This window comes from Rattus norvegicus, chromosome 3 (assembly GCF_036323735.1).
Source record: "Rattus norvegicus strain BN/NHsdMcwi chromosome 3, GRCr8, whole genome shotgun sequence".
Classification (NCBI taxonomy): Eukaryota; Metazoa; Chordata; class Mammalia; order Rodentia; family Muridae; genus Rattus; species Rattus norvegicus.
The window spans coordinates 149,006,215-149,020,503 of record NC_086021.1 but is presented as its reverse complement, the minus strand read 5'-3'; the positions used below and the strand labels follow the sequence as shown (position 1 = coordinate 149,020,503).

The 14,289-nt window shown below is 40.3% G+C and overlaps 1 protein-coding gene and 1 long non-coding RNA gene across 8 annotated transcripts in view; both read right to left on the bottom strand.

The window, feature by feature from the left end:
* Macrod2 (mono-ADP ribosylhydrolase 2) overlaps positions 1 to 14,289 on the bottom strand; it is a 2,017,257-nt gene that overhangs the window by 1,170,574 nt on the left and 832,394 nt on the right. The window lies entirely within an intron of this gene.
* Positions 1 to 14,289, bottom strand: part of LOC134486164 (uncharacterized) — a 223,289-nt gene that overhangs the window by 73,503 nt on the left and 135,497 nt on the right. The window contains exon 2 of the long non-coding RNA XR_010064918.1: positions 1 to 14,289. This exon is cut by the window's left edge and continues 73,503 nt beyond it; it is cut by the window's right edge and continues 123,588 nt beyond it. This is a non-coding gene — a long non-coding RNA (uncharacterized LOC134486164).

Below are 14,289 nucleotides of genomic sequence, written 5' to 3'. Positions count from 1 at the left end.
AAGAAAGAAAGAAAGAAAGAAAGAAAGAAAGAAAGGAAGGAAGGAAAAAGAAAGAATGAATGAAAGGAAGGAAAAAGAAAGAATGAATGAAAGAAAAAAGAAGAGAGAGGAGGAAGGAAGTAAGGAGAAAAGGAGGAAGGGAGAGAAGGAAGGGAAAGAAAGATCTGTTTGAAACTCCCTTCAATGCATAGAACTATAGTAACAATTCAGAACCATACCAAACGGTAAATAGATACACAGAAATACATAGTATACATAAGCACCATGAATACCTAGACTAGTCTAAGACTATAGACATCTCCAAAAGGATAATTCTTAGAAAGTTATCCCAAGAAACAACAACAAAATAACTACAAAGTAAAAGAGAAGGGTAAGAGATTATACTTAAAACCTGCAGAGATTTTAATGAAATTTTAAAAAGTAATGAACTCTCAACATGTCTAGTTAAAGGGTATTCAAAGGGACACTTTCTGGTCTCCTTACATTTAGGAAATAGTAGACGAATGCAGATTTCCTGGAGATAACCCTGTCTTAGACATGAAGTGTACATGTAATGACTTCTGCTAACCCACCATTATCTTGTCCCATCCAGGTCATTCAAACAAGGAAAGCTAAATTAAAGATTAGACCTGTTCTTTTAAACCTGGGGCAAGAGAAAGCTCAACATAATCACAAGGAAGAAAACCTATCTGGTTTTCCAGGAAATCTGCCAACCCCTTCTCCATCCCAGGACATGTGTTTACTGTAGTTAGCCAGGCTGGAGTTAACTCAAAGGGGAATTAATTCATCTAGGATGTCTCCGAAAAGACAAGTGTGCTGCTAATTCCCTTGCTGCTGTTCGAGACGCAGAGAAATCGCTAGACCACATCTGTTAGTCTGGGATCCCAGGTGCGTTCACCTGCAGGGGGCAGGAGGATGAGAAGAAGCAAGAACAAGCAAGGATTGGGGAAGCCAAGAATTTGACTGACAATCATCGCTCTTGGGGCTGGGGACGAGGGGGTGCGGGTGGGGTTGCGGGGTTGGGGGGTGCACGTTGAGTACTAGGAGGAAAGGAAGAAAAAGGAGCAGAGGGAGTGTAACTTGGCCAGGTGGGACTTCAAAATATTTTCTGTTTGTGCCACTTTAAAAAATTTGTGATTCTTCATTCACTGAATCCCGTTCCCCTTCGTGGTTTAATTTAAGGTAGGTGCTTGTTTTTATTGCTCTCCCTGATTTCCTGGAAGACAGACAAATAATCTAAAGAATGCGAGTGCCTGCTTTGAATTAAACCCACTGAGTCAAATTACTGATTGCGGGGACGTGGGGTTGGGGGGTGGGCAGCGGTAAGGAACACATGGATTTGCTCTGAGTGGCATAGAAAGTCCCTGAACCTTGGTTGCTTGAGCGGAGGTGATGATAAATTGCTTGCATAGATAATTGTCTTTGAAAACAATAGATAGATTGGCTTTGGTAACTCAACATGGTTGTGACACAGAGGTTGAACAAGCCGAGTCGTTTCCATAATCAGAGATTGCCAGTGCCGAAATTAGAGGGAAATGTGAGAAATAAAGGGGAGTGTGTGGCAGGAAGCATTGCTCAATGGTGAGCATCCCAAATGCTTTACAATGTAGCTTACATTACACTCCAGTGAGCTTACAACAACACAGGAGAAACTAGGCCGCTCAATTTCACAGTTCTAGGGGGAAATGAGGCTCTTTCTGGAACTTTCACTTTCCCAGCAAGCGTGTTGGTGATGCATTCCAGATGTGAGAGCCTTGCAAAGTGGCAGTATCCAATGACTTGTGAGAATGCACACACACACACACACACACACACACACACACACACACACACACACAGAGGGAGAGTTCTCACATCCCTGCCTCACGAAAAAGTAAACCCTACGAAACACGAACCACAAATGAGTCCACTTAATCCAATTTGGGAGGATTCCTCAGGAAGAAAGCCTTTCACAGTTAGCATCAAAGCAACCCATCTAATTTTTCTTCCCTGGAGTCTCTATGTGTGTCGGGGGTGCCGGGTGGAGGTTGATAAGTGGTGCACTGTTTGGTTAAATGAAAATAAAGCTACAGACAGCTCTGTGGAGAAAGACACCCAGCAGATATTTTCATGTGTGGGTGATATGAGGCCGAAGCAGGTCAGGGAAACATTGTGAGTTCAAATTAAATAGAAAGATCCTGACAGATTGGACACATAATCTCGGTCTAGCAGAATGACTTTTACTGAAAAGAAATGTCAGGACTTGAACTAGGTTTTCTTAAGTGTAAAAGTGTGTGCTAGAGCTAGTACGATACAATGTTTGTCATTTGTTAGTCAACCCCGAAAAGGTGACAAAACAAAAATATCACAGACAGATGAAATGTTGTGCTTTCACAAAGTGACTTAGTGACATGGTAACTAAATAAAGGGGAATCATATCTACCCTAGTGTAGCTGAACAAGACTCCATAGGGAACCACTACCCTTCTATCCAAGTTTAAGAGGAATCTTGAGGCCTAAGGCCAATCCTTCCTGGGCTTGTATGGGACTCCCCTGTCTTCCTTTCTGAGCAGCCTCTGTTGCTTATTCTCTTCTGTAACTTGAACACCTTCTTGGAGCTTTGTATGATACCTGCCTCTTCCTAAGAACCCTGGAGACCTCTGGCTACCCTGCGAAGCCCGTGCCTGGCCCTGCTGCCAATCCTTTCAGAAACATCTTCACACTGCTGCCATCTTCCTCTCTGGTCTCTGTCATCTTCATCTCATCAAAGCCTCACTTCTGACCTCACAGCTCCCCCTGCATGGAAAGCCTCTTCTTTTTTGAAATCAGCAATGACTAAAAGACAAAGATCAGCTCTTCCGTTGTCAGTCATGGTCATTCCATACCCTTGGTCAGTCTTTCCTGAATTTATTTTTCCCCTTCAAGATCCAACCCTATGCTGCCACATCTCTGGCATGTGTTGCCCCTTCTGTTTTGTTTTCGTTTGCTTACTGCTTTTTTTGTTTGTTTGTTCCAGTCTGTGTTTTGAGGGAAACTTTTCCCTTTTTGATCTTCCTTAGGTTATCTGGTCCTGCTGTCCCACAGGAAAAGTGGAGGGAGTTCCCTGGATAAAAATCAAAGCCTTGATGCCTGCTCTGTCATCCAGGACTCTGTATTGCTTCATAGGATGTGCCCACCAAGGAGCCACTGACAAGGAACCACAAACAACAGGGCTCCTTCCCAAAGACACACAATGGAGCAATCAGCTGCCTACAGACTGCAGCGCTTTCAAAGAGTTAACAACATTGAAGACTTTTAACAAAATTCTGCCATAAGGAAACATTTTGTGCTTAAATACATGGAAGAATACAGACCCCCCCTTGTCATACAAAAGCTAACCTCAGGCTCCATAAGGAGGGGTTCTGGAGAGAATCAAAGATATACAATGGAGGGTGGGGTCAAGATTTCACCAAAAAATAAAGCCAGCTGTGGTGGAGGAAATAAACACACTGGGTAACACATGAAAGGATTATGGCCCTCTTACATCAGGGTCCTCCAAAAAGGTGTGCAGCCATCATCCCTTTCCTTCCCTTACAACACTGCCACCATTTGCTTTTGAGAACCTTGGATGCGATATGAAATAATCGAGTTTGGAAGACTCACCAAGATACTCCCACCTTCCTCCAATATTTACTTTTTTCATTAGAAACAGAATCCCTAAATCTTAGATAGGATCACAGTAGTTTGTGAAAAAGATGCTGTTCGTTCAGTATAGGCACGTTCTTGCCTCTCAGAATGGAAAAGGGGGTGTTGATGAATAGAAGACTTGACAGTCGAAGTGTTCTCTTCCATATTCTGATGCTTTGATACACACAAGCTCAATCAAAGCAAACAGCACATGTCCCCCACCTCCTCACTGCACAACCAGCATTTTAGCATCTCTGTTTTATGCAAGTATGTCATTTGTCTGCTCACTTATTCATTTGCCTACTTTTAATCAGTTTCAAAGCTGCATGCTTGAGTACAGTTCAGTCCTTAGGTGTTTCCAGCGACCACAGGATAAAGAGATCTTCCTCTCTGGTTCACAAATGAGTAAGAGGAGGGGGCAAAGTTCTGAGCAACTTAAGCCATACAGATAGACACATCTCCCCAAGCTCATGTTCACAAACTGAATTTCTTGTCCCTTCGGACTCAATCCTACTCATCCACAGGGCCCAAAAGAATTGGAACTCTAGGGTCCCACAAAACCTTCAACTTGATCAGCATCTAGCGACCTTTGGCTATGGGCATTGGAAGACTCTGCTCAGTTGAGCTCCCTGCTAGCAAGAGATCTGGAACTCTGCTCTTCGGGGAGAACAGCTGTACGCTTCATGAAGCTGCTTTCAGTTGCTTTTTCACTTTTTGATGGAGGGAGGGACAGGCACCTCAGGGTAAGGATTAGCATCAGAGAAAATACTGCATCTTACATTTTTACATTCAGAATTTCTCCATGGAAATACACAATTCTGCTAAAAAGCATATCCTGTTCTTCCTGATTAATTTGAAAGAATTTACAAATTCTTAAATACCTCTCTTTCACTCTCCCTCACCCTCTCTCTCTATTCCCCCCAGTCCTTCATGAAAACAAGTGCTTATACATAAGCCTTATGTACCATCTGTCTGCAGGCTGTCACACACCCCAGGGGCTTTGCCCAGCCTTCCTCTGATGGACAGTGATTCTGAGTCTGCTCCTTCACATTTCTTCAAGAATGATGACTTTCAGCCACCTTAATGTCACGGCTTGGAGGCTCCTGAAGCAATTGGTTTTGTAGTTTATTTTGGGAACTGTGCTGTGGACATAAAACTTTGAAAAGTAAAGCTCAAGTTCCAATCTAAAGATCTGAAAAGAACATTTTCAATCTGTTGGTGCAGACTGTTCTCCATCAGCCCAGCTGCCAGCAGTTACGCTTGGCACTGGGCAGCCTCACACAGTCGGGCACAGCCGCTCCTCTGGACGGCGAGGCAAGCAGAGCTCAGAGATTACCACATTATCATCTCCTGACTGAAGCCAGAGTTCCATTTAACAAGCTGACAAGAGCGCCAGGACCACAAAATAACAAGCAGAAACACGGTGTGGTATTTGTCAAAGATAAAGGGCTGAGGTGCAGCTTAATGCTTCTCAGAGGTTCAGGAAGACATTCAAATCATCTGCCCCAAATGTTTTCAGTGCCTTGAACTTTCTCCCACTGTTGCTCTTATTTGGGGCCCCCATTTTGACACAGGATGCTTCGAACTGGCTGCACTCCTTTGAAGAAACTAGAACAAAGATTCTCTCTCTCTCTCTCTCTCTCTCTCTCTCTCTCTCGTGTGTGTGTGTGTGTGTGTACATGCGAGTCTGTATAGCTATAAGATTAAATATTCAATCACTTACTTAAAAATTAAAATAGAAATGAGGTACCATTTTTCCCCTATTCATTCCTTGATATATTTATGTCTGAGTCTAAGAACCAATGGTTACTATGGCTATTCAGTAATTGACTATCCAAATCTGCCAAATCTGAAGACAAATAGATAGTATTTTGTGTCTCAGAACTTTCCAAACAGGGAGTCCCACTATGAGATCTGACATATCTTTTATAGGTAACTGAATGAGCCAATAAGGAGAGGAAAGATAAGATTTAAGCTCATCAACTATCTTAGCAGTCCCATTCATTTAACCTTAACCTATCCCATCCTTCCCTTAGTACTGATCATTTAAGGCAACATGGAGTTTTATACCTTTGGATTTCTTTGGTCCTCAGAGTCTGCTGATTTTCCTAACATGTTTTATGTTTCTGCACATGCACTTTGCTTAAAAGGTCATGCCTACTTTCAGTTCCACATTACTGTTGTTTTTCTAGAGCTAATTTTACAAATTTTTGCAAACACGCACATTTATATGCTGGAGGTTCATAGTACACAACCTCTATTATCATGACTTTGAAGAAACTACAGAGAGGGCTTTATTTTTAAAATGTAGTCTGGAGTAGTTATAACTAGGGAAAATATAGTGTTTAAGTCACAATCCAGCACGTCTATAATATTGATTTTATTGCACGAAATGCCTTTTTAAAAGAATTTAATAATTCTTTTATTCTTCTGATTGTGCAAAGCCAGCAAATACACACAAATTATGGACTAATTTTGGATACACTCATCAGTTTATTCAAAAAAAATTAAGGAGAAACTGTATCTTTTAAATTCAAATATTGTCTGGATTTAGGCAAGTGTAAACCCTCTTGTTTTTTAGGTAAATATCTATGAAATAATACTACAAATCATCAATATTGAATCTCTTAACACTGCAATGTCAGGTTGGGTCTGTGGTTGCCTTTTCCTGGTCTGGGGATCTCAGTGTAGGGGGCAGGCTGTGCAAAGAAAGGCAAAGGCTCGCTGCTGGTACACACTTATTTCCCACATCCTCAGCTCTCTCATACAGATCTTTATCCACCTCACTCACAGTGAGATCATTTTCTTTGGCCACCACAGTGTGTAATTCTATCCAGTGTTTTGCATTCTGAAAACATTAGTCTAAATAAGCTTAAATGCATGTTAGCACCACACACTAAAGATTCTGAGGAAACTCTCTGACACAGACTGTGGGCGGTGTGCCCTACTATGGCTTAATAGAATCTTCAAGTCTAGGTCAGGAATGAAACACTCCAACTGAGATCAGCAATAACAACAAATCCCCCACATGTTTCCACTGAGTGGGGGTTTGGAAACACAACGGTTTTTCATGTTAGCTACAAAGGGTGAGTGATTTGGAGCTGAAGGAAAAAATATGGAGAAAAATTATGATTGAGGAATTTTCATTCAGAAACATCTCTTATATGAGAAAAGCCATTAATTGTTGAAGATATGAAAATAAAAATAAATTATTCAAGTACAGTTTACAGCTGCCCAAAGTATCCATCCAGAAAGAAAGCTGTTTAAGTCTTGGCCAATGACAGAAACTAAAACCAGATAGTACACAAATAACTAATTCTTAATATTGTAAGTAAATTTTAAAGAAACACTAATGATAATACCAGCTGATAGGGGTGGGAATGGGCAGGAAGAAAAGTGGCCAGAGGAAATAACTTCAAACAGAAAAATAACAAACAGGGAGTTTGGAAAGTTCTGAGACACAAAATACTATCTACACATGACTGTTATGTCTTCAGATTTGGCAGATTTGGATCGTCAATTACTGAATAGCCATAGTAACCATTGGTTCTTAGACTCAGACATAAATATAGCAAGGAATGAATAGGGGAAAAATGGTACCTCATTTCTATTTTAATTTTTGAGTAAGTGATTGAATATTTAATCTTATAGCTATACAGACTCGCATGTACACACACACACACACACACACACACACACACACACAGAGAGAGAGAGAGAGAGAGAGAGAGAGAGAGAGAGAGAGAATCTTTGTTTTTAAAGCTAGTATCCCCTCTTGTATCTTGACTGACTTGAGAAATTACTTGTGTTTCCATGTTTCTGGGTATTTGAGAATAACTTGTATATAAGAACCAAGTATAGGTCCAGACCATCTGGGGAGCTGGAATGTGTTGAGGACAGCTTTCTTAATACAGAAGCATGTAGGTGGTCCCACTATGAGATCTGACATATCTTTTATAGGTAACTGAATGAGCCAATAAGGAGAGGAAAGATAAGATTTAAGCTCATCAACTATCTTAGCAGTCCCATTCATTTAACCTTAACCTATCCCATCCTTCCCTTAGTACTGATCATTTAAGGCAACATGGAGTTTTATACCTTTGGATTTCTTATAAGTAGATCCTTCTACACAGATACAGGTGCCTCTTTGCTTTCCCAATAGCCACAGTTCAGCTTTAGTCATATGTTTCTGAAGTTTATGCTCCAGCATTCAATACTCCCCAGTACTCTAGTTTTCTCTATTTAGCATGTAATGAGGGAAATGCTGGAGGAGTCCCTGGAAGACTAGCTGGAATGTTCTATCAGGGAATTCAATAAAGTTTCCTCAGTAATGTCTTTGAGAGGCCACTTAGTTCTAAAAATACATTTTAAATTATCCCTTTGTATTGTCAAAATCCTTTATACAGTTAGAATCATTTGAATATTTAGACATAATGAATTTAATAATTTGTAAGTGCACCTGCTATATGATTATCATTGACTATTGAGTTTGCTATATTTAAAATATTTGAATTATATTGCCAGTTTGAAAATTATAGATAATTGGTCACTGAAGTGATGGAAATTATGGTATTCTAACAGGAGATAATAAGGCAAAGCCAAAGATAACAAAGTCCAGAAGTGGCTACCCACCTCCTTCTCAAGACTGAGGGATGACTGGAGCAAGAATTATTACTGTAATCTCCAGAAACAAATACGGGCTACTTAGAAAGAGAATGATCACCCAAGGCTCACTGATCTTAAGCAGCTGTTACTTCTCATTTGATACTTTTGATACTCAATACTTTTTCTGCAACCCATAAGAATTCTATTTTATGCCTAATCTAATACCTACATGCTTATGGGGTTGAAAATTAAAGTTTGATTAAACATGTTATGCATGGCACACTTTGATACTTTGGCTTTTCTTCAACTTGACTTCATTTACATAGATGGGGAGAGAAAAGCTGCAGAATAAATCATCCAGGAAATGGACCATTTCTTCCCCAGTTTCAATCGCCATAGTAAGCTTCACAAGCAAGGCTTTGGAGACCTTTTGTAAGAAGTCACTACAACAATCAATTGTGAAGCCTGTCTCAGACCTCCTGAATCAGAATGTGCAAATGTGATGGCTGGAGAAAAGCAGAGTGTGTCATGTGATCATGGGTTCTAGCATCAGTGGTCCAAGATCTAAATCAAACATCCATCAGTGCCCTGTTATAGAGTTGCAAAACATTTTCCACCTCTGGGCTTCAGTTTCTCCATCTGCAAAATAGGCCACCAGTATCCCAAATGATACAGCTCAGAGATATAATTCACACAATTCACTTAGAATATTGCCTACCTTATAGTAGACTAGATTGGATGCCCAAGAAAAGCTTCTGCCACCTTTGAAACTGAGAGATAGTTCTTAGTCAACAGCAACACAGGGAATTCAAGACATTGCAGTTAAACTGCATTCCCACACAAAAGTCAAACCTGGAAATGGAAACATGGGATGAAACATTGGAGTCTCTCTCTCTCTCTCTCTCTCTCTCTCTCTCTCTCTCTCTCTCTCTCTCTCCTCTCTCCTCTCTCCTCTCTCCTCTCTCCTCTCTCTTCTCTCCTCTCTCCTCTCTCCTCTCTCTCTGCAGTGCTGAAAGCTGAACTTCATACATGCTACGTATACATGTTACTACTGAGATACAGCTTGGTCCTGGGGATGATATGACTCCAAACTTTAAAACTCACATTGAATTGACTGAGGAATACATTCTTATAAGCAGCCATCACACATTGTACATTCTGATTGAGGACGCCTGGGACAGGCTTCGGTATTGAGTGTTGTAGTGATTTCTTACACATGGTCTGCACAGCCCTGCTTGTGAGGCCTTCTTACTGAGATCAAAACTCAGGAGTAGGGGTTGGGGATTTAGCTCAGTGGTAGAGTGCTTGCCTAGAAAGCACAAGGCTCTGGGTTCGGTCCCCAGCTCCAAAAAAAAAAAAAAAAAAAGAAAAAGAAAAAAGAAAAAAAAAAACCTCAGGAGTAAATGCTCCTCTTCCTGGATGATTGTTTATCTGCAGCTTTTCTCCCCACCTATGTATATAAAGATGAATTGAAGAGAAGCCAGGGTACCAAAGTGTGTCATATGCAACATGTTCAACCAAACTTTAATTTCAACCCCATAAAATGTATACGTATTAGATTAGGCATAAATTAGAATTCTTACTATGTGTTATAGACAAAATAATTAGGAAGAGGAATTCATATCATCTGAAATAATAGGTATGCAATTCCAAGGGTTTTAGACTCTAGGGTTACCTAACAACAAGCTTAGGATAAAAGAGGAATAAGGCAGAGAGAAGAAAAGCAAAGCTACTGGGGTATCCACTGGTATCAAGAACCTAGTTACATGATGCAAAGAAAAAACATTCACTGAGCTTTAACCGAGCTGTGGCCTGTAATTAGAGAGTAGTACACGGAATGTTGAATTGATGCTTAGAGACCACAGCACTCCAAAAACTGGTGGGAGAAGCCTAAGCTTGTGAGAAGCCTTCCAATCTAACCAGCTGTTATTATCACGAACTCCTTCATAGCCAGCTCAACAAATTTTCTTTCTTTTGGAACTCTTCATGCTTGCAAAGCTTGATAGTGATTTCTTTATTTTCGAAAATGCAGGAGAAATCATTTCAATATGTTATTTAGTTCCCTTGTGGTGTTTGCCTTAAAGATATCAGCCTCAGTTCCCTTGAGGAGCTGAACTACTACAGAACTGCTACACTTCTGCGTCCCAACCTTCCTTCTCCATCCGAAGTCAGCATTTCCCCCTGTACTTGGGCTCTGTATTAATATGCAGAAGTGAATCTCAGTCCATGGCTGAGATCCTTTAAACTAGAATACAAACTAGAAGGGGAATGTGGTATTCAATTCCTGACAACAAAGAATGAATAGTTGGTGGTGGCCAATGGAATAGTTATAATATTTAGTGATCTCACAGATTCTGAAATCCACTTGAACTTTCTAGAAAGAGAGCTTCATTTCATATCTGAAGTATGGAGAAAAGCCAAAGGACTTGGACGTGGCTATAGTAATTCTCATTAGCCATGTCCACATATAATTCCATGGGTTCTTAGAAACATAATGCATGCCCAAGAACATGCACTTGAGTGCCATTCCATGATTTACTCTGCACTGGGCAGTAGGGTAAGGCAGCTATTTCAAGAAAATTGATTTATTTTCTTTTATCTGGGGACAGGTATCTTAGTACTACTTAGTCTGCTTTCAAAGTCAACTCAAATACTCCTCCCACCTATGCTTCTGAGTGCTTGACTGTACACTATTTTGGCTTGAATATTCTAAAATGGCCACAACTCTATATTACATTTCACTCTACAGTTACATATTATTTAAGAAGAGGGAGGGAAAGTCGAACATAAAAACATAGTCCTAAAACAAAGACATTCAAATTTCTGTCAGTTTTCAGAGGTAAAAGTAAGTAGAGCCTTAGAGATAGTACATTGCTAATATAGAGCTGGGGGAGTTCTAAGAAACTTAAGGAAATAGCTTTTCGTCTTTCTTTAATTCCTCTAGAAGGGTGATGTGTTTGCTTTCAGATGTTGTGACAGACCCTTGAGAGTACAACTTAAAAGATAGGGAGATTCGGGGGTGGGGATTTAGCTCAGTGGTACAGCGCTTACCTAGGAAGCGCAAGGCCCTGGGTTCGGTCCCCAGCTCCGGGAAAAAAAAAAAGAACCAAAAAAAAAAAAAAGATAGGGAGATTCACCTTAGTGTGCTTAGTTCATAATTGGCCTGTCCAACTGCTGGGGGCCCGAGCTTAAGCAACACGATAGAGTGTAGAAGCAAAGCCACTAGTCTCATAGTGGTCAGGAAGGAACGAGACAGGGAAAGGACAGGGCAGGTGACAGATTTTAATGACACAGCTCCACGACTGTATCTTCCTACCATCTCACCAAGAACTCAGTAATGTATCAACCTACTGATGAATTTAGGGCCCTCATGATCAGGCCCCCTGGTGATTAACATTGACAACTGTAGATGACTAAGACTTAAATCCTTTCTCTAACTCCTTCAATGGGGAAGGAGCTGTAGGGGTTTCCCATAAGAACAACAATACCAACCAACCAGAGCTCCCAGGGACTAAACCACCATCCAAAGAGTATACACGGACAGACCCAAGGCTCCAACTGCATATGCAGCAGAGGATGGCCTTGTTGGGCACAAATGGGAGGAGAAGGCCTTGGTCTTGCCAAGGCTCGACCCCCAGTGTAGGGAAATGTCAGGGCGGGGGGCAGGAAGGGGTGGGTGGATGGGTGGGGGAGTACCCTCATAGAAGAAGGGGGGATGGGAATGGGATAGGGGGGTTATGGATGAGAAACCAGGAAAGGGGATAACATTTGAAATGTAAATAAAAAATATCCAATAAGAAAAATAGTTAAAAAAAAAGAAAAAGAGAAAAAAAGAGACTGGGGTCTTTAGGGGATCCTTCAAACACACACACACACACACACACACACACACACACACACACAAAGGCAGTTTATACAGAGTGCCTTATTCTCTCTGCTTGTGTCCTTGGAGTATTTTACCCCATTTTTAAAAAGAAAAGGTCAAAATGGCAAGCAGCAAGCATCAGTTCAAAGTAAGGGTCAAAGTTCAAAATCAAATTCGGGTACCCAGATACTAATGGCTTGAAACAGAACGTGTCTCTACTAGCTTCAGGAATTCAACTGTATGACCTCATAATATCCATCAAAATGTTCTTGCAAGCTACCAGCTTCTCGATTCTCTCACTTAACTAGATTCAAGTTGTTAAGTAGGTTTTACTGTTGAAAACAAATTCTGTAAGCGACAGGGAGTGAAAGTCAGCAATAGAGTTAAAACTTAAATCCTTCAACGGGGGAAGACAGCCCACGCTTCCAGCTCTTCTCAACTCACACCCTTTTGCTGGCAAGATCGAATCCCATAGCACACAGCTTTGAAGTACACAGAACATATTCTCTAGTGTCTTGAACTTTGATCTTTCTCGTGGCCTATAGGCCCATTCCTGCAATGATACAACCCAGAGACCCTTCAAACTCCTCATGCCACCTGATTTGTTAACTCTTCTCAAAATCCATCACTCTTTTCTGAAATCAACATTTAAATCACATAACAAAACCATTCACAGCCTTGCCTCCTATAGGGTTGCCTCCTTAATGACCAGGCTGACTCACACATACAATAAGTACTATATTTAAAAACAAGTATTTCCAGGCACTGGATTAGAGATATTAATTGTTTCACTGAAATGCTATGATGATCCTTTATTTCCCCTAAGATTAGTTCCAGCATTTCTACTGCTTTCTCTACATGATGGCAAAGATACTCTCTTCATCATTGCCAATTCTTGGCTCCATAGTGGCACCCTCTGTATCAATGGTTTTGAGAGACCATAAATAATGGGTTTGCAGTTGGGTTTCAAAGATCACAAATTTTTGTTCAAAATGATTGTTTATGGCCACTTTTCCTTGGGAAACAGACTTGAAGTTTCTTTCAGGACGTGCAAGTGGAAAATACCTTCTAATCAATAAATATAAACCAAAAATGAAACAAATATACAAGAAAACTCTGGGACTCATTAACTACTTTATTGGACAAAAGTGTATCATTTAGTCCCTTCGAGTCTTTCTCATTCCTATTTTCCCTACCTGTCTCTTCCTACTGATTCTCAAGCCATAATTATCTTTGTATGATTCCCTCTCTTCCCTTTTTGTTCTAGAATGTCCTGTTCCTTGGTTTGTTCAGGTCTGAGTTGGTGCTTTTCCATCTCTGTCTCAGAAGACTATAATATGCTATTTGTGGACTGCTTCATCAGCTTAACTCTATCAACAGTCTAATTACTCCTGAATGATGTAGACTGAGCTCCATTCTGGCACTTACTATATATGATTTTGTACTTTCATTCCAGGATCCCATTCCAAAGACTTCTTAAATGTAGGGTCTGGAAACTTATGAATTTACTCTCTACAGTATCTCTCAAATACTCATGAGTGAGATAAAAAAATATTGTGGCCTATCACAAAAGCAAGAAGGGTTGAGAGGTTGAAAGAGTGTTCAGATTAAGGAAACTTTTTAAGTCCTGATCAGACTTACTAAAAAAAAAAATGATAACTATTATTCTCCAAAGACAGGAAAACACATTTTTCTTCAATCAATGTAAGTCCTGATGCTGTATTAAAAAAGAATGAGTAGATAGTGTTTAGGCATATCACTTACTATTCCTAACAAAAACCAAACTTAAGAGGGAAGCAGTAAGCTACTAGCAACTGCTGCATATAATCCAGCCATTATTCACGCTGACTTAAGGAAATGTATATTAAATTGACTTTATCACTATAACAAGTTACAATGGGATCCAGCCCTCAATTATACTCTATATGATGATTTTTTTCTTAAAACTCATCATTTTACCCCAGCTAATTCCTGTTATTTGTCTTTGATCATACGCCATCCTAACTGCCCCCCCCCCCCTTTTTGAAAAGTACAAGTACCAAGTGAAAACTGAAGTCCTTATAAAGGCTTAGACTTTATTGTATAAAAAGTGAGGAAGGAAATACAAGAATGGAGATAAAGGTAACAAAGAAAAATAAGTTGAGATGATGATTTTTAATTGTTAATTTGATATAC